Here is a 27,503-nt window from a genome sequence, read left to right as displayed (position 1 = left end):
AAAATAGGAAACACCACACAAGAATGTATAACCCAAGTGCAGTATTAACCAGGAGAATGAAAAAAAGAATGAAATTCATATTCAAATCATGGAGAATTTCAGGCCAAAGTAATAATCTTAACAGTACCAGAGGGCAGAAAAAAAGCAACTGAGAAATGATACAGAAAATTTTAATTGTTTGCTACTTGAAAACTTTCAGTTTCTGAGATTAAGGTACTCTGAAAACAGACAAGACCTAGCACCTCTTTTCAGATAAAGATTTAAAAATGCCAAGAGAATAAAACCAAGGTATATTCAATAACTCACTTTTTTTTCCCCCGTTCTCTCCTTAGAAAAACCAGCCCTCTCCAAATGTTGAGCAGTATATTCTCGCTTTCAAAGTGAGGTAGGTTACCTAAGCTTCCCAGAGAACACAGGCACTTTGATGATCAGTATTTCATTAACACTTTGTAGAGACTGATGACAAAATGCACACCTGCAGTTCTAAATACACTTGAATTCAAGGCACTGTGTGCTTGCTCTTCTCATATTCAACAGGCTGACAGATGGGACAAGGAGATGATTCACCCCCTTCAGACAGCATTAACTGTGCTGTGAGATAACACTGAATCACTTTAATCTTCTCAATTAAAAAAAAAAAAAAAAGTAGTATCTCTCTCCCTCTCTCTCTCTTCTGACCTCATATATGTTATCTATGCTGCAAACATATCAACTAACAGATGGATTTCCTGCAGATTCTCTTCTGTAACATCTGGCATTAATAATGATATTGCGAAAGGGTCTGACTTTTACCATACTCCAAGTTGACTCCCTTTGGCCCAATCTACTTCTCTACAGTCATGTCCTTCCCTTCCTTACCATAAACACACTGCCAAAGAGGCACAAAACTCAGTGTTTCTTCTCTGACACAGAAAAAATGCATCCTTAACTCTGTGCTTCTATTTCTCTCTACTTGTGCATTGTGTTTCTCACTTCTTTTTGCCTTCTTTTGCCTGGCCTTATTGTCTGAGCATTCATACATAAAATCATGGTCCTAAAGCACTTTTTAAAATAATTTGATGAAGACTCAATCATCAGTATTTTAATTTGTAAGCACACTGAAAACGTGCAAGAACGTTCAAAGTTCACGTGGCAGCCTCCGAAAAGGTTATCCAAAGTCCATTAACAGAAACAAGATCAGAAATGGTTTTCTTATGCAAGTTGCAAGTGATACCTTGTGAAGCTTAAGTAAAGAGTTATAAACTTCTCTGAAATCAGTAAATAAATTTAAGAACAAAGTAACTCAGAAAGCTGTAGAGAAGCAATTTTTCTGGTCTCATAAATGATTATCTGGAAACACAGATACTGTAACCCCAGTTTGGGATTTTCTCTGTTGATGACACAGTCATTTGCTTTCCCTTCTGAGGAGAGAAAGCAAAATTAGCTCTTTGCTAAGGATAATTGCATAGCTGAGAAATAAATCAATTTATCTTCTTATCAAATGGACTTTTAATCCAGATGTTTTGGCTTTAATTGTTTAGGTCAGAGGCTCACCAGGTTACAGTCACTAAGATGTGAGTTGTTGCACCTGGAATTTGAAATAATTAATGAGTAACTCCAGCTGAAATCTGCACGAGAAACATCATCCTGACATAATTATTGTACTTGTGTGCTTCTTTAAATATGCTTTCAAGAACTCGTGGCTCATACTTGAACACTGTCTCATTTTATCTAAATCTTAAATGTCATGTGCTAATGTTTTCCCAATCTTTATCAGGGGTACATTTAAAGCCAATATAGAAACAGTCATTACTGAGTAACTACTGAAGAGAACAATGACAGACCCAGGGGAAAATTTCCATTTGAACATAAGAATGTTCTAAATGTACACAAGACTATTATCTCCCCTTCTTTTATTAAAAAGAAAACCAAATTGTTTATTCCACATTAAAAGAAAGACAAAAGCATGTGACAAGCCAAACACTCATTTTTTCATCACGGTTTTCAAATGCAGTTCACCATTTATCAGTGTACAAAAGAGAAAGACAACAAAATCTGGCAACATATCAAAATAATGGAATGAGAAAATACATGTTTCAATAAGGAGACTAGCAGTGTATTCACATTCAATCATGATTACCAAAATATATCTCAAATCCACTATATGATTAAAGGAAAGCCTGTATATAATATTTGCAGCACCCACCACAACAAGAATATCTTGTTCTTGAACAAGTTGCACTTGAAAACTATTTTACTGTTGACTAAATTTTTTTTTAAGAAGAAAATTTTGCAAATGCCATCATCTGTGACAGGGTCTACAGCATCCAGCCAAGAGGGGTTTTTGAGACAATATGTAAAGATTGCAAGGAAGTTCCTTCCCTAAAGGTCTTGCAAAATAAGTAGACAAAACACATGAGCAGAAGGTAAACCTTTCTCCCATATTACAGATATAGAGCAAAGGCAGAGATAAGTTAAGGACAACACATAAAAAAATACTTACAGCCCACCTGAGAAGATTTGGCAGACATTAGAAAATTAAATCCAGAACTGTAATTCTGAAAACCCAGTCTCAGCCACTACATAATGCCAGGGTTTGTAATCACAACACACAGCTCCTTTCTTATTTTACAAGTGCTCCATGGCTTTCAAGTTCTGCCATCAGTCATACAAAATAACACTCCAGCTATGACGACACAGCCAACACATGATTTTACACCAGAACCCCATCAATATACAATGAGGTTATTTCTCTGCCATCCTAGGTCTTCATTCAGACAACTTTGTCTCAAACACAGAAAATGTGAACTATCAGGCTCAAGATTATCACAAGACCGAGTGGAAACCACTACAACAACCTACTCCCCACCCTTTTTTTTCCTAAGCAGCTATAGCAGAAGGTCACCCATACCATGAGATAATAAGCTTGTGATTAGCACACTCACACAGGATGTGGGAAACCAGGGATCGCTTTAGACAATACTGAAGGGAAAGATCAGTCTGGCTTTGATCACAGGATAACTGTGAGTCACCAATGCGATCTGGCAAGGGGAAAAATAGATTAAAAAAAAAAAAAAAGGCAGACAAACAGACCTACATGGTATCATGAGGGAATATTTCCAGCTAAGACAGGGAAGAATTAAACTCATCACAGAAGCCACTAGCAGAATATCAGCTGAATACAAGGTACAATTCTGGTCAGCCGTATCTAACAGCATGAATTTTTTACTAGAACAGATGCGAAGATGAGGGGAGTAATAGGAACCTATCAGACAGAGGTAAGACTAAAAGCTCATGACATGTCAAGCCTAAGCAAAGCTACAGGAGTGTTGGATGAGGAGAAAATACACACTGCCCACATGTAAGTGTAAACTTAAAGTCAGAATATTTCTAATAATCAGGAGAGCAGGGCTCTGAGAGAGCCAGAGGAGAGCAGAAAACCTAGCTGTATTGAAGACAGAAAGCAAGAGTCTGTACTTCAGGGACTGCATGAATGGTGTGGTTCTTACCATGGCAGGACAGCCCCAAATGACACAGGCCACTCCCTTGGCCTGGGAATATTTCAGTCTGTATTTCCCAACAGTGTACCTGGAGCACTGGGGTAGGAAGCAGTGGGGGGCAGAGAGGGACTACCTTTTTCTGAATCTGTCCATACATTGATAACTGACTCAAAAAAAGGATAAAAGTATCAAAGCCCCAGACAAAACCACAAAACCAGCAATACTCTGGAAAGGGGGAACAGAAATGAAATAGGATAGCTTTTAGCCAGCTGGATTTCACTGGCATGTAGGATAGTAGACAAGCAGACTTTATTCCCCACTCTGAGCTCATCCACTTTATCTTTTAAGGGATCAGTGTAAGTATGGAAGAGCTGTAAACTCTCTCTGCAGCAAGACACACATTTGCTGAAGAAAGGGAACACGACTCCTGCTCAGCAGCCTCTACCTTGGCATCCTGCTCCTTGCAGTGGGAAACACAGGTCTGAACCCTCGGGGAAAGAGCTGGAGCTGATCTCCATCCCAACCACAGCACAGCAGGGTCTTGGCTAACCAGCTCTTCTGAAAGTTTGTGAGCAGTGGGCCCCAGCAAACATTTCTGACGCACACAAAGTCCACCTCTGCCCTCCACAGCTCTGGGAACAGGAACAGCAGTGAAACACACTTTGTTTGGATGGATACTGACTTTCAGGAGCCTTTGCTCATTGGCTACATTGGGTAATATTCTGAGCCATCTAATTCTGAACACTAGATAGACTAGGGGTTTCATATGAGACTTTTCAAGTCTCTTTGACCCCTATTTCTCAAATCATTTACAAACTGACTGCTCTTTTCATAACATTCCTCTAAGACTGTATTCCAAAAGATTCCTTAAAATCCCCCCCTCAAAAACTCTGCAGTAAACACTCCTCCATGGAAATGCAATAATGAGTAATATTTCCAGTCTGTGACTGAAACTTCATATCACATATGCATAGAACAAACTATCTAACAAACTCTTCCAGCAATTTGTTTGTGAATCTCATCATTGACTCAATCCATAAAGGTGTTTCTCATTCCACACCTTAAGACAGTTAAAGCCTTTCAGGAGAGATACTTAGCTGCTGGTTTGACCAAATTCTTTATTTCTTATCTCAAACAATATCTCTACCCAACCTACTACCATCTAACTCTTAATTCACCTACAGCACTTTCAAACAACTACACATGGCATAAATACAGTCATTAATACAAGTTACTATACCTGAATCAAAACCTGTCATTTAACATTCACATGAGTTAGCTATGAGTGAAAGCAATCTTTTATTCAATGTAGCATCATACTTACACCACACTTAAACCAGCTTTTATTGAATTGCAAGCAATTAAGTTATACCAATAGGTTTTAGCTGATTTGTAACACATTTTTAAGTGGAAATTCAGCTAATAAAGTTAACAACTGTTAACTTTATAAGTTAACAACTGTTAACTTTATAAGTTAACATGATAAGCTTGAGATGTTACAGCTACAGTTACAGATGCTACAGTCTTTCACAAATTATTAATCCCTTCTTTATTTCAACATTGCCCCAGTGTGTTCCCTCATATTTAGTCTGTGGCATTTTAAGACCTTAAAATTATTTGGAATGACCAAACCTGCCTTTACTAAGCTAATGCTACTGTTTTCATCACTACCTTCTTTTGGTTCATCCAGTAACACTAATGCATTATTGTTTATAGGTAAGTATCGCTTAGTAAATCCATTCCCAATTTGGTATTTGAGCCAACATTAATGCAAATTCCCAAAACAAAAATACAGCAATGCTAGGGACAAATAAAAAAATTTTAAAAATAAATAAATAAATAAATGTGTTTTCCTCATTCACTATCTTGAAGCACACAATATTCACTCAGAAAAAAAACACAGCTCCACCTCCAAAACCACAGGCTTCAGAGCATCTAGAAAGGATGTTTAAAAACAAGCTAAAAGTACTTCAGATTCTGTGTGTTTGAAGCTAAGCAAAGCAGAAAGCAATTATCACCAGAACTGTTTTGGGTTTTTTAACACAGTTGCATGTAAACATTTCATCAGTTTGGATATATCAGAGTGTACTTTTTCACTCTTATATTCAATTAGTCATGCACAGAAGTTTCCCTTATCTTTCCAACTACATAACATAAATAGCTAGTCCTAAAGCACTTAAAATGTCACCAGATGTGGTCTGCTAAAATGAGGAGGATTGCAGATCATACCACAAATGCTCTCTCAAATCCCACATGGGGAAAAGGTGTAAGCAGACAGTAAGAGTCAGATACACAGTGATGCCAGGTCCAGTAAGACAGGAACATGCCCAAGTTGATGAACAAAAGGTATCACAACACTGCAGAAACAAAGGCACCTAATAATTTTGGCACCAACTACGATTTTTCTCATTTCACCTCATAACTCCGGCAATACAATTATCTTGCCCACCCCTTGCTTGCCATCTGCCCGTTGAAAACCATACCCAATATAATACATACCCAATATAATACATACTCAAATATAATACAGAATATATAATTTTTCACAGAAGCTTTTTCTCATGCACCGTACCCACAACCTACCTGATCTTATATTGTAAATACAGAACTTGCAGTCAGAAGGGGGTCTTCTCTCTTGGCCAGAAACTCACTATATATGTCCCACCATCATGCTACTCAGCATCCTCTTCAGTCTGAACTATGATTTCTTGCCTCCCAACAAAATACAAGAATAGCTTCAAACATTTCTGAATTGAAGCAATCTTTAAATTGAGAAAATTTAAAATGCTTAAATTGTATGACAGGCAACTTGTTTAACTGACACAACAGGAGGTTTTATGCAAACAAAATAAGCTGGAATTGAGTCAACATACTCTAAGCCAACGCCTCCCTCAATCTATAAGAAAAAAAATATCACAAAATGTCTCAATACCACAAAAGGATAAATACAGAATAACTTTTTTATCTGCTTATTATCTATTTAAAATCAGTGTGCCAACAAACCTTAATGTCTTAAAATCTTGCTTTCATTCGATCTTACTTAAGTGGTCTTTCCTTATACAAGAAAGCCCACTGAAGATTGTTGCATTGTTTGTATCAGGAAGACACTGCAAAACCAGTTTTTATGCTTGTGTGGGCCAGTATTATTGCTGTAATGCATGAATGATTATGAAATTTAACTGCCTTATTTCCAAAGCCCTGGTTATTCCTCACAGGTTAAAGTACAGAGCTAGCTAATTGTATAATACATTTAATAATTTGTCCATTTCCAAATGTAATATTCAACAGATACTGTATTTGCATGTTAATCTTTTATTTGCAAAAATAAAATATTTACTAAACTGAACAAGAGGAAAATGTGATTTTACACTTCACAAGTAAAGCATAAAACCAGATTCCTAAAATATGAGACAGGCATTATAGATAAAAGTAAGAACTTAGGTATCTAAAATTTACTATATAGGTACCATTTACTCTTTATCAATTAGCATTTGACTTTTTCCCCTACATGCTTTTGCAGTCTCAGTTTAGAAAATGCCAGTATGGTTTTGGAATACATGCAAGATTGAGTTACAATACTGACAATGATTTGCCAACTATTATGATTTCTTTCCTAAAGTAATAAAATCTTACTGCAATTAAACACTATTGGAATCATTAAAATAATGAACTAGTTATACCTGCCATTCAAAACATTTTATGAATACTGTATTTTTGATTAATTCACTGCTGATTAGATGGATACTAGAACATTTTAGAACACTCCTAAGTTGTAGAATGTAACTCTTACAATCAGTTCAGCTACTGCTCCTTGAGAAATGTTTTATTAAATGTATTTGAAACCTCATTCTGAAGGGGCTTTTCAGCAGTTAATAAAAATAATGCAGTTAATAAAATTAACACATAAATGTATAGTTCTATACAGGACAAAACTAAGGACAACTATCATCACGTGACAAAATTATTTTGACACCTGGTGAACTATGGAGAGTAATAACTGCTCATCAGTAACAGAAGTTGGAAATTCAAGTATCTGAACCAGTGAGGCAAGTGGTGCTAATGATAAGATCTGAGAAACACTGAATTCCCCAAAAAGTCATTTTGAACTCACTCTTCAGCATCATACAATCAGGTTAAATTTCTTTGATTCTTACTATGTGCAAATCAAGCAAGTCTCAGTTTTAGTGTGACTCTTACTGCATTTTACAGGTACTGGTGTTTTCTAAAGTCCACCTAATTATGAGTAATAAGGGAATATCAAAATTAATTATCAAGTGATTAGCAGAAAAAAAGACACAACATAACCAGAGAAGTTGTAAAAGCAGATTAACAGTAGCACCAAAACTATAAAAAAAGCAAACAACTACCAATCTGTATTTTCCTTCTGCATATCAGAAGGAAAATACAGATTTTTCACACACACTGACACCTGCATATGCATTACTTTTACTGTCAAGCTAATGGCAAGATAATGGAACTAAATCAATACAAAAGAGAGCCCAGGGCAAAGCCCACTGGCTTTAAGCAGATCACCAATATAATCATTAACACGCATTAGATAAAGCCAAAATAATTATTAAACTTACTGTCACTTTTGCTGTCACCTTCTTATCTTATAAATTCCTCAAACACACACACACAGGGAGCAAGAACCACTCTAGAAGCAACATCCTGTTCCTGGCAAACTTGTTACATCAGGTCACATGAAGCCCCAGCTTATTCATCGCCGCATTCCCAAGATGCAGCTGCTCCATCCTGTGACCAGCAGGCACTCATCACCTACAGATGGGCAGCAACTGGGCACCCCAAAAAGAAGAGCAGGAGAGGGATTATGCACAGTTACCAAGTTTGAGGGATCACTAGGAAAAAAAATGTCACAGTTCAGCCTACTCTCGTTGTTTGTTAATCTAGTTCCACAGTATGTTCAAACATACTGATGTCATTCAGCCTGGATGTCATTTCTGGGCCTATTAAGGAGAAGATGGTCATTGGGAATCACCAGGATGGATTTACAGAGGTTAAATCATGCCTGACAGTATGATTGCCTTCTGACATAAAATGACAGGATTTGTGGATGAGAGATTGTTGCTGTCACCCACCTTGATTGTAGGAGTACTCAACAATCTCTCCTGAAGCATCTTTGCACCTAACCTGATCCAAGTTACAGGATGGATGGGTAAAATACCAGCTGATAAAAAACGCCCAAGCATATCTATCATTAGGCTCAAACAGCAGCTCTTAATGGTTCACAATCCACCCATGGATACAAAGTGAATAGGTTAGGGACCCAATCCTGTTTAATTTCTCTTACAGTGACATGGCAGGGCACACAGTAAGTCTGCAAACACTACATTTAGGGGTGTAGAAGACACGCTGGGGGGCAGGGTTGCCATTCAGAATAACTTACATACGGCCAACAAAAATGTCATGAGACCATAGCCTGAAGACCAACTTGCTGGGGAGCAGCTCCCCTGAAAACAAGCTGGAGGTCCTGGCAAGACAAGAATCAGCCCTCCACCTGGCAGCAAGGAGGGCTAACAGCTTCCCAGGCTTTGGAAATCAAAGCACAGCCAGTGGACCGAGGGAAGCAATTGTTCTGCTTCATGCGCAATCCACTTCTCTGGTATCTGCACTACCAGGTCCGCTTTTGGATCCACACTATGAAATGTCAACAGGAGCAAGTTCAGTGCAAGGCCACAAGGACAGCTGTCAGCTGGAACACACCTCCTGTGAGGAGAGGCTAAGGACACAGGGATTGTTCAGCCTGGAGAGAGCTTTGGAATACCAGGTATCAAATTTTCAATACCTAAAAGTAAATTATAAAAATAATGAGGCCAAGCTTTTCACTAAGGTGCACAGGGGCAGAGCAACATCAGCTGCGATCTGGGAAGTTGCAAGTATGTATTAGGTAAGAGGAAAAGGAACACAGTCCCTAATGACAGAATATAAACTGCAGTTAGGAATTCTGAATATGATGCTACTCAGTGCTTTACCACATAACTCCATTAAGACAAGAGGCATACTTTTGTTGTTGCTGTATGCTGTTGTGGCCTCGCTAAGGCCTAATGGACAAAATATTACTCACAGGGATGAAACATGCAAGCCATTTACAATAAAAGGCCAATTATATTGCAAAGGAGTTTTCATTACTTCTTTCTCAATCTTTCCAGGGGCACAAAAAATATTACTCGTGGCTATAATTTCAGTGTTCCATTGGAACCAAGTATCTTCCTATGGTGCTTTTATTAATAAAGAAGGTTGTGGCATTCAGGAGTTAGAATTAAGAGGGAAAAAAAAAAAAAACCAACCAAAAGAACCCCTAACCCAAATAACCAAGCCACATGCAAAGTATTTTACCACTGGAGGAGGAGAAGAATGGAGTATTTCACAACCCACTCTACACGTTGGCCAAAGTTTAAAATTAGCTTTTCAACACCAACAGCCCTGCACTCACTTGAAAATCACCTACTAAAATTTCCATTAAAGCAACAATTTTTCTGTGTGAGCCTATTATGGGTTATTTCCCATTTGACAAGAGTATCTTTCTGAAGAACAAAACCAAAGCCAAATTACTGCCTATCTTCCATGTGAACAGCACTGACTCAGACTATGCTGATGAAAGCTGTGCAGAAACTTATGTGTATCTCTTTTCCAGGAACAAGTCAGGGCAAAGTAATAGTACAGATAAAAGATAATACAAAGTACAAGTCAGGGAGTTCCTATTTGTAGAAGCTCTGCACTTTGGTGAGAAGTCTGTCAGCAACTTCCAACATTTGAGGAAAGACTCTAATAGTAAAAGTCTCAACAAGAGCCAAAGCACAAGTAGCTGCAATTGCTCTCCTTTAAGTCTGTCCCAATTATTTGTGTATGTATATTAAGCTAAAAGACAGCTACGAAAAAAAATCCATCTTCTTTCTACTTTCAGAAAAATAAAAGGAGAGTTAACACCAAGGCTGACTTAAAAAATGTGGGCAGGTTCTACTCATATCACAAATTTTATTAATGCATGAAGGACAACAGGCAACCACTTTCAAAACAGTTTGCCATTGTTCTTTAGTCAGCCTTCATTGTAGTTTTTTTCTTTTAAGCTAAGAATGTAGAGATGAAAATGCCTGGAATCAAATTGATGACTATTTTTCAGAGACCATCCCTCTGGAGAGACAAATTTAAATGAGATCACTGTGTAACTTGACAGTGGATTTTAGTAATACATGGGATTATGAGTTTTACTACAATTTTAGCTCTCTAGAATAGTATGAGCTATCAAAACATTACAAATGCAACACAGTAGGGGTCCGAAAGTTTTCTATTACAGTGATTATATAATTCCTTATGGATAAATCTCCAAGGCACACACCAATCCCCAAAGTTACTGTTCTGTATTGTTTCATCAGTATTTTATCCCATACCACAGAATTACTAGAAACACAGGCCAGCTATTTTCCTTCATTTAGTTTCAGACTTTGCTGTCATAATTTTCAGTATAACAGGTCCTTTCTGGATACAAACTTGTACAGCCATCCTCCACAAAAAAAAAAATCAAACCCAGCATACGTACAAATCTGCCATAATTTCTTCTGTACCTTCTTAACTCTCTAAGGGACAAGTATAGTATTTTATTTTAATCACTGTAACTTCTGTCAGATAATACTCCAACACTACTTTTCATCTAGAGAACTAAAAAGATTTGACAAGGGAGTTTAACTAAGGACTCATGTTTTTAGAATTAGAAGAGAAGAGCAATGCTGGCATCCAGGAAACAACAATGCTGGAGAAGAATAATTGAAAAGCATTACAACAGATTAGACAACATCATAAAGCAATGTTTTGTTACTAACCGTGAGGCATTGTGGATGATATGGAACTGCCACCCCCAGAAGTGGATGAGTCTTTTCTGAGAAGTACTGAAAGTCTGGGTAATTGAGGAATTTGTCACAAATTGCAGGTATACTTCCCGCGACTGGGTACTGTCGGAAGCCAATAGAAGCTCTAAATATATACAAATATTATTACATATACTATTACATATATTATTACATATGTTAGTGAGGAGAAAATGGCAACAAGCTGGGGGATATGTTGATGAAACACAGGTAAAGTGTACAGATTTGAAGGACAGAGGACAGTTACAGCTGTCACTGGGATCTGCAGAATTGCTGCATTTAAAAAAAAAAAATTAAAAAAATCTAGGCTTTACCCTCAAGGCACTAACCCAGCCTGAGGAATGAGAGATTTGGTCAGCTGTGTGGACACAGTGAAAGTGATACAAAGTGATACTGTTAGGTTGGTGAGGTAGAAGATCTGAGGACACAGCAAAGACCACCTCTACAAATTAATCCAACCAACCAGCCCTACCAACCTGAAGCCACCCTACCTCGCTTCAGTTTATCCATCTAAAATCCATCAAGGAAATCTAGGGAAGTTAATGATAAACAAAAATTACAGGACAACTGTCCTTAGCGCTCCAAGGTTATTGCTATGTTGGAAACTATGATTTTACTATGGCAGTTTTAACACCTTAAGTCCAGAGATGAACAAACCTCATGACTGACCTTTTACCACCATACCACACTTCTGCAAACCATGCCCAGAACAGGCGAAGTAGCTGTACACTGTCCCCCAGAAGACCCTTGAATAACCAGAAAACATCTGCCTTCTAATCTGGAAACTATCACAACCCAATCTGTAACTGAAAAGAAACAAAAACCCCCAAAAAGTTGGCAGGGCACTGACAACAACACATCAGCTGTATTTCAGGACTTCTCCAATCTTCAGAGAAAAAATACATGCCATTGAGATGACAGGCTGTTATTGCACTATCTTAATCCCTTACATATAACCATTATTTTTTGTGGTCTTTCATGTATTCACAAGATCAGTCAGAAAAACTGGTTCAGAAATGCAGCTTTATGTGTGAATGGTTTTATATGTGTCTAGTAGTACTGATCTCTCACACTGATAAGCCTCTTTCCTAAGTATCTGAATTCCAAGAAGAGCTATGAATTGTCCAACTGCATCATTTTACCTGAATTTCGTAACTTCCAAATGAGAAGTAAGCTAAGAACAAATTGATTTTCACTTGTGATCCAGCGATTTCAACTCTTTAGCAGAAGACAAAGATAATGCATCAGGTAAACATATAAAAAAATACACAACATGCCTGAATTAATTTTAGAAATATAACTTGGTTTGTATTTAATTTTCCTTTCCCTCTCACTTTCCACTCAGATAGATCCCCTCAGTTGTTAACTTCACCACATGCGAATTCATTAACTTCACCATGTGGAATTTAAACATTTCCACGCGTTTAGACTTTCCCAAATGTTTAAAAAAATTAATACCAAGAATTTCTATTACACACTACGAAATTTTACAAGTGTTGGAACAAAATACAAAAAAGTCAGATTTAAAAAACATTTTTCTTTCCAATGTGCAAAACAAATGTAGTACAGCTGATACATTGATCAAAAACTGTGCAAATTTTAAGAAAAATTAATATAAAATCCACTATTTTACCTTCAGTCATTGTATATTAAAAAAAAATAAATCTCTAACTTGATCAGTCCTTTCAGATTTATTAATTTTCTTGTTTGTCCCTTTGAAAGGACTTCCAAAAACTCGGGGGGGAGGGGGGGAAGTAAAATAAAAAGCAATATTTAAGTATTTAAACTTAATATTTAGAAAACTAACTTCCTCTCTGAGTTATTTCAAAATCATTTCAGGACAGAAGAAAAAAAAAAAAAAACCTGTCTGAAAATTTCCATGTTATTTCTTGTTTTTCTCTCACGTGCCTTTTGTGTGGGCTTTCCTGGGTTATGTCCAAGATTTACAGCTATTCCAAGCAACAGAACTGGGATTTCACAGTTACTGCAAATGATGCAAGAAGCCTCATAGGAATTATCTCACTCTATATTAACTGGAGCGCTCTACTTATTTTTAACAGAGCATTTTGAGAAGCATAAAGATTCTTTCAGAATACGAAAGCCCAAAAACATTGAAATCTGAATACTGTTGTCAGGGGCTTTTTAAGTGTCTACTATTTAGAAATTCTTTAGCTATTAGTAAAGGATTATGAATCCTTTAAAGAAAATAGTAGTAAGCTGCGTGTCAATCTCTATAAGAAAAAGTTAAATCCAGGACAATCAACCTTTTACAGAAGGGTCAGTCTCTGGAAATATCTCAAGTAAGAAGATGAGGTGTAGAAAATTGATGAGAGTGACTGATACATTTCCCAAACGTCTAAGAAAAGTTTTTTAAAAAACCCAAAGGCCAGACTCTGAAAACGACTGGCAAAGCAAGAAAATATGAGTACAATTTTGTCTTTAAAGAAGTTAGTAGGATTGTTAATCATAAACATAACATCAAAAATTATTTAACACTATATCCAAAAGCTCACATGACACATGGGTTCAAAAACACATTTGATACGTGTGGTGATTAGACTGAAGAAGACATTACTTCATGTGCTACTAATACAAGAAAACAGCCAGTGAAATGAACCTAGAAAATCCATACTCATCCAAATGAAATTATTAAGCAAGGAAAATCTAAAACTGATTGTGACAAAGCCTTTATTTAATGCCACTGAATACATAAGATTAGGTACTATCACTGTCTCTCTAGGGAAAAGCTATCACTGAAGTTTAGTGCAACTCTTTCCAACCACAGCTTAGCATAACTTAGAATATTTTGTCTAAATTCTCGCATTTGCAAAACCCTTAGAGAACTATGTTTCAATTGTGCATGTTAACTTAGGGCTTAGTCAGCACCAGCATATTGTGCTCCTTTTGCTCCAGCACAGCACTCACAGGTTGTCTCCTCGGGCTGAGAACAACCTGCCTGCACAGCCAGAGCCAGAACTACGGCTGAAGGCTACAGTAAAACAGCTCTAATGTCATCTCCACTGCAGCCAGACACTGCCTTGGGCAACTGGATTGGTCTCTCAGATGCCAATTTGTTCATTTTATATTGATTATTTAATTAGGCACAAATCAAGCACTCTGTGCAGAAGGCTGGATGCCCTGGAAAAAGGATATTAACACAAGAAATATTCAAATACAGTACTAGAGCCTAGAGTTATCTGTCTGAAATTCCAGTTGTACAAGTGATTTGAGCAGCCAAGCTCTAAAGCATATGTCCTTTTTCTGATTATTCTTCCATTGGCTACTAACTTCTCTTTAATACATATAAATTCAGGCTTCCTCAGAAATTACAATGTCCCACTGACTTTTTCTTGGAAGCCTCTAACAATTCTGGACAGCTCTCCATCTTCAACAGAGTCTTTTAAAAAATCCAGAAGAATTCCTGTTTTATAAAAGACTACCAGGTGTCTGTATTAAAAACAGCAGTTCCTGACCTGCTGCTCTTCATCACTGCTGTGCTTTATTTAAGAGCCTCACCTTAGGAATCACAGGTAAGTTTCAACTTGTGTTGAAATTTTTCTTGCCTGAAAGCAAAATTATTCAGGTAATTAAATACCACACTGATAAGGACATAGCACACTGACAGGATGGAGAACTTTACCAATGATCCAGAAGAGTCTGCTGTCCTTTAATCCATGGCAGAGGTTATACTTTAAACCTGTATGCAAGATCAGAGTCTTAGACTGCAAACCTTCCAGCCTTCTCCTCATTAAACACTGGTTATGATTCTAGTGTTTTAGCAAAAAATTATTAGATTTCATCCACATTAGTCCAATAACAATTCTGACTGTCAAAAACTGTTATGTTCTCACATAAATTAAATTAATTTAGTTCTGGTAAGTAAAATTTGAGCCAAATGGCCCAGGTTCTAATAGATGAGCACCAATGTATTTTCACAGCTCTCCCTTCTGGCAGGTAAGAAGCTAACAGAAAACAGTAGCATTTGAAAACTGAACAACTTCTGGTAATTATGCTTCAAGTAAGTATGAGATGTATATTTCAGCTCATTTGGCCTTCTCTCAACAGTTTATAATGTGTTTCTTCTGTCACAAAAATCATGCAGCAGAGCAATTAGAGCCTAAATTGTATGTTCTATTTGATGGAATAAATAACCAAAGTGGCTATTTCAACCATATGGGTAATTTATGTCAAGTACTGAATAAACCCTCACAAAAAGAACAAACAAGAAATTTTTGGATACACAACAGCAGGGACACTCTGTAATGAGGGTAATGGTGGGATGAGGCTGTTCTCTCGCCTCATCCCACCATTACCACTCCACGTACCTTGATTTGTAATCTAACACACCACTAACACTCATCTTCTCCAAGTTTCAGAACTGGAAAGAATTGGATGCATGTCCCAGTTATGCTATCAATTTGTGGGGTGACCAATGTCATCTTGGTTGTTCTCAAGAGTTGAAAACAGATATAATCCTGCTCTACATGTGCAGGACACTCTGAGCTGATGATTTCCAGAATTCTGACAACCTTGTCTTTAATGAGGATGTAAGGCTCTAGGTGTCATATGGGAGCTGGTCTATATCATGAGAAACAAGTCCCAATGTAAGAACAATTCTGTCATGAATTTTTTCATAAATGCACAAATTTAATCAATTATAAATATTAAACTATTTTTAAGTAACATGCTCCAATTTCTATCATTAAGAGTCTGCGGTGAGCTAAAGTTTATCACAATCGTGACTGTAACATTCACTGCCTTACTCATATTAACTATTGTGATAGAACAGAGGCTTTGAAAGTCCATGAACATTCTTCAGAGGTGCAGAATGGCATAAACTCAATTCCCATTCTTAATTTTCTACTTACAAATCCAGTGAAGCTGACTATACATGACTATACATGGCTGTCTCCAACTCAGTGAAAATTAATTTGAATCCATTTCATTAAGGTGCCATTCTTTGCCTTTTTATTTTCATTATAAATATCAAGCTTTGTTTTAAATGTATTATCTCAGAGCCTAATGCATGAACACCACTTGGAAAATTAATATCCCTCAATATGACTCCTTTGCATGGGCCTTTGCAAACAAGAACTTGCCCTCTGACCATCTTATCAGTGATTAATAACGTCTGTAGAATGCTTCATCTGGTTACTTATGTCCTCGGAGACTGAAAAAAATTCTGTATAGGATCAAAGAACAAACTTTGTGTTGGTCAAGAGCAAAGGCAACACTTCTACCCACGTCATGAGCCACAGCTGCCTGGAAGAGAGTATTCTAGGGAAGCCTCAGTGCAAGCTTTTCCTTTCCTGGTCCTCTCTAGGCTCTTACCAGTAGAGACTTGGGTATAGCCTGGTATGGCATTTGTAATGTTCTCACTGCTGCTCTTTAGAATGATTCAGAACGCAATCCATGACAGCCAGAGCCGATGTAACCCACAATCCATGATGCTCAAGAGCTTTGATGGACTCATACCAGTTATTACTAACTGCTTTAAGACCATTTAAAGATTTTAGAGAACTGTTTCCTACTTGACTGCCAAGAGTAATCAAATCATTAAAGTAAACCAAGACTGTTCTCTTACTCTGTTATTATTTACCTTGACTGACAGGGAGCACTTCATCATCCTTCCAGCCACGTATTTCAAGCCTCTATACACAATCACCCACAATCTACAGGTTAACTTGTTTGTATCTGTGAACTGGCAGTACTCCACACCAACAAAACTGTTGTATTAGCCTCAGCTCTTTAAAAATGATTAGCGGATACAAGAGAAGTAAAACAGTGCAATGTACACGCTATGACTCCTGATCACTTGAGACTAAATTCTGGTTCAAATGAAGAGAGGGAAAACTTCAGTTTCTCCACAAGAATTCGTTATTTTCCCGGTGTCTTCATATTATTTCAATCAACTTTACTTCAAACGCAGCATCTGATATACTTACTGAAGGGTAAAGGCGCTGCACACATGAAATACTATCAGGATGGACCTACTTAACATTACAAAAATACATGTTTACATTCTTCCCAAGGCAAATCACGCAGCGATTTTTAAAACGTCCCCACAAGCCTACGACGGCACTAAAACTACAGCCTTTTCTGTATCGCCACAGCTTATCACACACGGAGACACAGTTACCTCAAACAGCGCCAAACCCTCCCCAGCAAGCGCAGGCATCGGAAGCAACTTGGAGCCGAGCCGAGCGGGTGAGGCTGGAGCAGGTGGCGGGTCCCGGGGCGCTTGACAGGAGCGAGGTCCCAGCGGCCCCGTGCACACCTTCCCCAGGGAAACTTAAGGAAATCCCTGCAAGAGCCGCTGGGTGCCCGGCCGAGCAGGGGGCAACGGCGAGGACAGCGCCTGTCCCGCTCCTCAGCTCTCCGCCAGCGCCTGTCCTGCGCCTTGGCCCCGTGAAGTGGGGGGGAGGCGGGTGTCAACAAAACAAATAAAAGGAGAAGTTGTCAGTTTCGGTGAAAGGCTCCGGGCACGGCCGCGATGTGAAACCGGAAGGCACGGCGCGGACTCCGGGCCTCCCGCCCGCTTATGTAAGGCACGGCCACCCCGACGGAGGGGGACCCCCCGCGCCCCCCGCTGACACCTCCGGGGTGCCCTCCCCGGCCTCCCCGCACCGCTCGCCCGCTCCGCAGATACCTGTCCTGCGGGCGGGATCCCTCCCTGGAGGGAGCCCGGGGCCACCTACCGCTGCCACCTGCCCCAGGTGTCCCGCACGCCCTCCGCCGAGCCCCCGCGGCCGCCCGGCCGAGAAGGACGGGACGCGGGCTCGCACGGCCAAGAGGAAGAGAAAGAAGCAGAAAGGCTGCCCGCCCTCCGCCGCCCGGGGGGAGCCGCTCGCTCTGCCGCCTCCTTCCCCGGAGCACAACAACAACAACAAACACGGCGGAGCGGAGCGCAGCGTGCGGGGCGGGCACAGCCCCGGAGCCACCGCTGGTGGAGAGGCCCCGGCTGCCCCTCTCCCCTCCCCTCCGCCAAGCCGCCCGGAGAGAAGAAAAAAAAAAAATCCCTCTAAAAATAATAATAATAAAAAATGAGTTAGTAAATCACAACGCACCCGGCGTATCCTCCTGGGCTGCGGCGCTCCGGGGGCTGCGTGCAGCGGGCGGGGGCAGCCAAGGTGCGAAGGGGCAGCGCACACTCACCCGCCGCCCACCGGGAGCGGCGGCCAGGTGAGGGGAGAGGCAAGGATGGAGCAGGAAGGGGGAACCTCGCAGGGATGAAGCGGGAAGGGGGAACCTCGCTCCGCTCCGCGCTCAGGAGCGCGAGTGGGTCCCTCCCGCCGCCACACAGCCGCGCCTCCTCCGGCGGGCGAGCCGGCAGCGGCCCCCGCTCGGTGTCGGCGCCGGGTGCCTCCTTCCCCTGCTCCTTCCTGACGCCAGCCCTCCCCTCGGAAGGCCGGCGGCTGTCCCCCGGTACCTGGGCGGGAGGTGCGCCCGGCAGCCGCGCCCCGCCGCCCGCCCGCCCCGGGCCAAGCAGGAAGGAGCAGCGGGCGAGGCGGGCGGGGAAGGGCAGGGAAGGACAAGGGGCCCCGGGGGCCAAGGAAGGACCCCGTTACCCCCACGGGGCTCCAGCTAAGAAGGGGACACGAGTGGCTCTGGAGCACTGGGAGCTGCGTTTGGCACGGCCTCAGCCAGGCGAGCGCTGGGAAGGAAGCTCCTGCCCGCCCGCCCGGGGCTGGCTGCCCTCCCGCCCGCCTCCCGTAACTGGCCGTACTGGGATCCCCGTAAATCCGATTCCCCGGGGGTGGCGGGAGGAGTCGGCAAAGAGACCTGCCGCTGTAGACTCAAAAATCACACACACGCAACAGAGACCGGGGATCGCCGGTCTCTGCCTGGTCCGAGGCCCAGGGAGCATCTATCTCGCTGTTCCAAGGGGAATCCCACGCTGTCCGATGGGCATCCTGGAGCCCAGGACACGGTGTCACCTTAGCGCTAAGCACAGACAAACTTCAGCCACCTCCGTGGAACGAAGCTCCAGGGCACGACCCCCGGGGGCTGGAATGTTTGGAGTTCACAGGGATGAGAAAGTGCCTTTTGCGTTTCATCCAGCTTTTGGCGGAAGTTCACCTGGTTGAATACTTTAGGCAGTGTTTCCATTTAGTTCAAAAATGCAACAGTACAAAGTAAATTTGTATATTTTTTTATTTGGAAAGTTCATTGATGATTACTGTATCTGTTGCACCTGCACCGTGTTTAAACCTCTATAAATAGAGACTTACTAAGCTAGCTGTACACCAATTTCTCATTATGTAAACCTTTTTTCTATCTTGCTATTCATCTCCAAAGAGGGAGGAGGTCTTAGAAAAGTATTTTGGGCCAGATTAGAAACTCAGTGTTCTCATGAATAAACGGTTATTTGCATAAATATTTCCATTGTATGAAATGTACATCCTAGCTGCCTAATTCCTTACAGTGCAAAGTGAGAAGTGTACAGCATTAGTCTGTATTGAATGTGTGAAGACTACTGTGCAGATAAAGTGCTGGAGTGTGAGTTAGAAAAGGTTTAGAAGGAAGGAAGGTTTGCAGAGGAAATGAAGAGGTGGAGTACCACCATTATGAGCAATTCAAAGTCTGGGAATTTTATATTAAGGATACATAAAATACTGCTTTGAATCATCTCTTTCCTCTCACTTCTTCACTGGGAAAAAGGTATCACTTCTTTTCATAGAAATTTGAGGAAGATACTAAATGAATTTGATACTTTAGTTTTATGTACTTTTAAATAGTAACTTTGGTAAAACTCATGAAAAAAGAAACCAATATTTAGCAACTTTAAGAGACAACACTCAATTTCAGATTTTTTAGGCAGTTATCTCTGTCTTTTCTTGCATAAAATCTCAAGGAAAATTAGATCCAAAAGTCTTATCTGATCACACCCTCAGAAGACAGATGAACCAATTATGGTAATGAGATTGGAACCCAAATTTTTGCATTCTTTCGTGTTATCTGTAGTTTTGAGCTAGAATAATTACCCTTTGGGCAGTGGGCCATGTAGAACATCTTTGCATACAGATCTGCTTACATGTAGAACATCTTTGCATACAGATGTGCTTACAAAATTATACTTTTATATATATATATATGTTTGTTTCTACATACAATTATGCATGCTTGCTCTGTTGAGGCCTAAATGTCCACGAAGGTATGAGAAGACTCACAATTGCAGAGTGTGCATTGTCATACAGTATATGGGAGAATAATTTGAAGAAATTACTGCCCTTGTACAACTGTGTTAGCTGGCATAGCTGCAACATCTCTCTCTTAGTGTGCTGAACATCTCCTTACTGTTCACTTTGTAGTTTCCCCCTGTTCCAGGTTTTTTGATGTAAGCAGACGTCAGTATGTTCAATTACATAGGCAAATTAAACTTCTGTAAAAAACACTAGTGAAAAGCACTGGTAGCTAGAAATGTAGACATTCTTATTTGCCCCTTGTAACTCTGCTACTAATGAATGTCAGCTCCTGGAAATGCTTAATGGTGAAAGAAAGTGTGTATGTAGGGCAGCAATGTGCACACATCTACGAAATCGGTATAATTTTGTCTTTTGTTTGCTTCCTTTTGCAGGTAGAAAAGAAAAATGTCATCTTCTTTTTAAATACTCCATGCACTATTTCACCCCTGGTCTTTGGGTCACTGTAAAGAATTCAACCTGAATAAAAGACAGTATGAAAACAAATGACACAGAAAAATTAATTAATTTTTTTTTTAATTAACTGTCCATGAAAAAATTGCTTGAGTCAACTATGAAATGTTCTTTTATGCAAATCAGAGAAAGGCAATAGAAGGAGAACAGAATTGCACACTATTTCATATGTACTTTTATACTAGAATTGCCATTTATTTTTCTTAATGAGAAGCAATTGACCTTGTTGGCCAATGGATTAGACTTATTAGGAAAATTATAGTTTGTGTGTGATAGCCTCATAATGGGTAACCAGACCAACGTCATATAAACTCTGAGAAGGATTTAATTAAAATTCATGTAACACTATTGAATTAAGATGAAAGAACAGCTATTTGCTTTCAAGAATTGAAAATGGCAAATGGCAAATGTTGTAATGAGGAACCATCACTGAGACAGTGGAGACTGCCAATGCAAGATTAATGATATCAAGCCCTACATGCAGAGGAAACATAATCTAGACCTAATTAGGAACTCATTTGAAATTTTTCATGAATGGGCCATCAGTGAGTTCCAGATGATAATAGTTTCATTTAAGTCTTAGAATCAAATATGGATTGTAAAGACCTAGGATGTTGCTGTGTTTTCACAAAACCTTCTATTATGTGTAAGTCCTTACAAATAACAACACAATGCTTACCCTATTTTTATGAGCAGCCACACAAGTTCTTGATACTTTTTTTCCAAGAAGACTCTGATTCAAGAGGATTGTCTCAGCAGGTATTTGAGTAATGTCAGACTGTTTATATAGGCAAACAGAACACAATTACCTGCGGATGCTGAGAACTGTCACAGACTGAGAGCTATGTGTTAGTAGTCAATGTATTTCAAAGTTAGACTAGAATTCCTGGTTAGGAATTTTCTATATGGTCAGGGTGGCGAAACCTTAGAAGATCTCTGCCAAATATTTAGAAAAATGGCTTAACACGTGCCCTTCTTCAGCAAATACTTGTGAAAGGGGAAGTTAAAAAGCCATTTAACAGTGGCTTAAGGAGTCTTGAAAAAATTGCAGTTTTACTTTCACAATGAACCTTGAGAATCAGGGTGGTGGTTTGCAGCCACAAAGCGACAAAACCTCTTCAGAAATCTTGTCAGAACTCAGTTTCTTAGTAGCCATGAGTATTAAGGCATTTGACCTCATATTGCATTGTATATATACATTATAAAGAAAATCTTTCTACTGGTAAATTATGATTACCTGCTGGATGAATCGGCAGTGGATGAATGACAATATAATAGGTATTTACAATCCTTGCAAATATGGCATACCCTTGCCTGAATGAAAAAGAAAAGCAATCATTTACAGAAATACTGGCATTTAAAGATCTGAGTGATTGCATTTTAGAGAAAAAAATAGCCTATAAGTGATCAAACAAGGATTTTTGTTCCAAATTGTTGACCTAAATATTTCTCTTCAGATTCTAAAGCACTGTTCAAGAGGTGAGCATTATTTTCATGACACCACCAATGTCTCGTTTTCAGGAAAACATTGAAAAGTAGTTGTAGTAGCACGACCATGAAGATGACTGTAGCAGGCTTTCAGACTAATTTTCTCCATTTTCTATTTCTTTTGTCTCTGTCTAATCCTTGCCTCTGATAACCCAGTTTTCTGTGAAACTGATCATCTTGTAAGTTATTTCAAACACATCTCATGTGCTGCTGCAATATAGGTCAAGGAAGTCCTATGATAAAAGGAGTTTTTACTCTCCTTTTTCTTCTAACATGAACATTCCAGCTAATGGAAAAAGTTCACCAAAAATATTTGATGTGTTCAAGTGCTGTTAAGAACATTACCATGTTTCTTCTTTTCACTTAATCAGTAGAGAAAACATGCCTGCTGTGTACAGTTAATTTACAAATTAATGAGCAGAAAACAAGCCTCTTCACTTAAACAAATTAAGGTATCTGTATTCTCAGTACTAACTTACATATGCATGCACACAAACATATACATAAATTAGATCCATTTCTATCTCTGTTTCTTTAAGCCATGACAGAGTGTTTTAAAGGTTCCTGTGGGCAGATGGAAAGTTAGCTTCAAGAGAGACGGAAATTAATATGTACAGAACTACCTACTATGAACCTCTGTTCTTCCCACCTTCCCTTTTTTACTTATTACATCTTGGTTCTTACATTGCGTGTGCTTCAGAACTGGGACTTCTCTTTGGGATGGCCAGCACAACACTCCCTCTATTTCAGTATAGATGCTTTCAAAAGTCCTCAAACAGTCCTCACTCAGCTCAGTGCCAGGGGAAGTTCTGCCCATCTGTTTCTCCATCCGTTCTCTCAGTCCTTTATCTGCAGTGTGTTGAAGTATTGGTTTGTTTCTAATGCCAGTTCTGCAGCCATTCGGCGAAATCATCTTTATTCCGGAGATGTGAAATACCTAACTTCATGTCACACTGAACTTGGAAACAAATGTAACAGGCAGGGCTGTCCAGCTCAAAGTCCTTTTACTTCTTGTCATGAAAGAAAAGAAAGAGGAATGATGCTCGTGTTCAGCCTTAAAAATGAAGATTTACAAGTGAGAGATTTCAAAAGCGGTAATTGGAAAAGAAACCAGGCTTAGACCATAGAGACAGATTCAGTGTACTTACTAATAAAAATGATCACCTGGCACCTACAATGAAATAACATTTTTTTTACTCTTTGTAAAATCATAAGATTCTGACATTTGATCTTCCAAGTAAATTTCTGTAATGGAAATAAAAGGACTATTGAAACACATGATAACAAGTAATGACAATAGGATTTTGTTTACTATGGCACAATTCTTGAAGTGAAAACCTGTTAAAAGCTAAAATCTTTATTACACACAATATGTGACCACCTAGCTCTTGAATTTAGTGCAATTTGAGAGTAAATCACAGAATGTAGATGTGTCTCTGCAAGAGAATCTAATGTGTGCTGAGATCAGTTTTACAGTAAGTAAAACATACTCCTTAACACTCAAACGTGACAGCCATCATTACAATTTCTCCTGCTGCAAAAGAGAGAAGCTGTAGTCACTGTGTGGGCAGACATCTACAAAGCTCTGCTTTATTGCTATTCAATGCCTTTCCAACAAGAGGAAGTCAACCAGCCTCACACATAAAACTTACTCCAGAATGCCTTAGCACAGCTGCAGCAGTATCAGCAGAGAAAGAGCAGAAAACAGTTTTGATAGTTGAACTGGGGCCGTCCCCTTCACACTACCAAAAACAATCCCTTACTACAAAAAAAAAAAAATCGAATTTGCAGCTGGGGGTTAGCTTTGTAGGAGAGGAAATCATGCCATTTTTCAGGTTTGCTATTGCATAATCTAGAGGGATCTGAAAACAAGCAGTTTTCAGTACAAATCTATGCAAAGTGTACAATTACAGGGCATGTAGTTGCTTGCACTGCTTTCTGTTTTCCCCACTGGGAAATACTTTTCTCTTTCATACATGGTACTGTGCTAACCACTCTCTTTTCTTTCAGTTTAGCAGATTAAATAGCTAGTGCAGTATACATAAGAAAGAATTTTATCAACTATGCTTACAGTGCTTGTTAATGGACTGCACATAACTTTGTTCTGCTGCCGACTTTAGCTGGAGTTGTCAATGTATAACATTCCTTCCCCCTAGTTCTACATTTGCAAAGTGGGCAAGTTAGCCAACTGAAGGTGAAGGATACAACAGGAACAGAAGGATATTATTTGCACCTGTGAAGTTTGTTTCTAGAAAGGAGGATGCAGTATCCTTGCAGGGTGTTGTGTCACTGCAATGGAAGAGGTCTAGAAAACATGGATGTCAGTAGGATTTTTAACAATTAGCACAGTAGTATCCCAATTTGTGCTGGAGAATGCCTATTCTTGGTGATCTCTGACTGTCAGGTGTGGATTGACTTGTGCTATGGGGTAAGCAAACAGTCAATTATAAAATGTGAGGCTCTCAGTAGCACTTCATTCCTTTACTGTGTGTGCTGCACTGCATTGCTTAATACTAGAGTTTAGATGAATCAAACTTTAATCAGAAGAGTGCTTGAGATATATGCACCTAAACCAAAAATAAAAGATTAACCAAAATAAAAGATTGTTATTTGGACTAGCTGTGAAAAAATACTGTAAAAATTAGAATATTGGAGAAATCTAAATCTATCAAAACAGATACAATATTCAGTAATCACTGTCAATAAAGTTCTGATCTTGTGTTCCTGAACAATGGTAGATGGAATACTCTTCCTACTTTTTTACAGTCACAATGCAGCAGTTCTCAGCACCGAAAATCCATAGCCCCCAAACATTCAGACAATTCATAACTATCCTGGAAATTTCAGATGGGTAGCAGGGTAATTGTTATCTTATGCCTCCACAGTCTGGAGCTTCACCTCAGATAACTCTGGAAATGACTATGCCAAGCTTTCTATTTCTTGGCCAAAACAAATGTAAGGTATGATAGGGCAGTGCTACTTAATATTTATTTTAACCTGCGTGGTAGATCTAAACTCTAAATATTAACAAGCTATGTGGATTTTTTAGACATACATGGCATAATCTAGGTTTGCTTTCTTGTTTTTACATGAAAAATGCAAGTTTCTGTATAGTCCTAGTATATGAAATAGATTAAGTAATGTTTTTGAGATTTTAGGGAGGGGCATGGCCCAAATAAACTGTTTTCCTAAATAATTGAAATATGACAAAATTTTAAGTGTCCAAAGTTGAGTCTTCCAATGGATGGTGGTAACCACCTATCAGTAATTCCAGGTGGATCTGTGGTCTGTTTTGTTGGTAATTATTAGGTATTTAATAATGTATTTGATATAAATGTCTTGTAAAAAAACTATATGCAGTTATGAAATGGGTAAATATATCCATTTCCCAAAATACACTACTGTATAGATTTTAAAGGGTTCTCTGATCTCTGTCATAATGAAAATGATGCCACTTTTTTGTGTTTAGTTGTTTAAAATCTTAAAGCTTTCTCTTGAAGGTAAAAGAACAGGCAACTCAGTGATAGCAACAGTCTACCACATTCCTGGTTTTTCTACTTCTGATAAGCTCTAGTTACTAGTATAGAACTTCAGTTTCATTAACAGAGAAAGCAATTTAATAAATGGGAAATTAAAAAGAAAAGCTAGGCAGTATGAAAGAAGGTAGCAGTAAGAGGAGGTACAGGAAAGGAAAATCTGTGTCTTTAATGCTTTTTGACAGGGACACACCAGTTTTCCAGATTCCTTCTTCTTTGACATGAGCTAGAGAAAAACAATGGCCATAAAGTGGGTGGAAGGAGCCAGATGAGAAAGAATGTAAGTAATTTGATAGGACAAGATGAAAATTAAAATCTTGAAGAAATGAAACTTTAAATCTTTCCTAGGTAGTGCCTTTATGAAAGGGCAAAAAGAAAACCCATTAATACTAATGAAAGTAGGCAGCAACACTCTAGGAAATGGTTACAAGTATAACACTAACCTTATTAGACCAGGGCTCAACCTGTAAATCTTCCAGTGTATAAAAGATTGTTATAAGCTGGTCAGATAAGAGCAGCAAGAAGGTGGATTCATTTGTAGCAAAAATGTTTGGAGATGGTGAACACCAAATAAAGGCATGAGGTGAAAAACCAGAAAGAGCTCCAGCTCCAATGGCCTCGGGCAAGTTCTGTCTGCAGCAGTGTGAGGTACAGCCAGTGCTCTCTCCTGGGGCTGCTCCTCCGTGCCTCTGTAGCTCTCAAGATCTGTCATCTGCCCTGCTGATGGCATGCATGCCACCAAAATCACACATCTTGGTAGCTCAAATATCCTGATGAGGACTAAGCAATGGGCATGATGGCACTCACTGGGTTAAGGAATGCCACCGTGGTGCCAGACCACAACTGACATTACTTGCAGCTGTGGCAGTTTTGTGGAGGCAACATCAAGTGCCCCAAATAGTTGGCAAAGCTTTCCATAAGATTAAATATTGGGAAGAAACTTTTGTGTTCAATTTCTTCTGCAAGTCCAATTGTAGGGACTCAGGGATGGTAGCTGAAAGAGCTATTTGTCAGATTCAGTGTCTTCTCTCCGTCTTTTTTTATTTTTCTGAGTAGAACTAAATTTTAATTAATTAGTATTAGTAAAACTGGTAATCAAAATACTGTGTTCAGCTATGCTACTTCTCCTCCAGCTGAAACAAGAATGTTTGTTTGGGCATGTTAATGATGCCACTAAGCAGAGAGGTAACAGCAAGGTTAAAGGGAAAAAAATATCTTCTTTAATATTGCATAAATAACTGACTTTGTACAATTTTTGGTTAGTGGGATGACACATCCAGTGTTCAATGCTTAAGAAGAATGTCCCTTTTTCTAAACTAAAGAAAGTGTGAATTATATTCCATTGTTGTACAGTTTACACAGCTGTGGAAAGTTTGGAATCTGATGCATCACCAAGAGAAATGATGTAAACTGGAAACATGACATTTCAAGGGAAAAAAATACTTAAAATTGAAAGCAGGG

At 39.2% G+C, this 27,503-nt stretch overlaps 1 protein-coding gene across 3 annotated transcripts in view; it reads right to left on the bottom strand.

Annotated features, from left to right (window-relative positions):
* MBP (myelin basic protein) overlaps positions 1-18,538 on the bottom strand; it is a 111,172-nt gene extending 92,634 nt beyond the window's left edge. For all 3 annotated transcript variants that reach the window (XM_015617198.3, XM_015617201.3, XM_015617202.3), the window contains exon 1: positions 18,430-18,538. The gene's annotated coding sequence lies outside the window, so the exon portion shown is untranslated. The remainder of the gene's footprint in view (positions 1-18,429) is intronic.
* Positions 18,539-27,503: the final 8,965 nt, after the last annotated feature.

This window comes from Parus major, chromosome 2 (assembly GCF_001522545.3).
Source record: "Parus major isolate Abel chromosome 2, Parus_major1.1, whole genome shotgun sequence".
Taxonomy (NCBI): Eukaryota; Metazoa; Chordata; class Aves; order Passeriformes; family Paridae; genus Parus; species Parus major.
The sequence above is the reverse complement of the archived record's forward strand: the minus strand, read 5'-3'. Positions and strand labels throughout refer to the sequence as shown.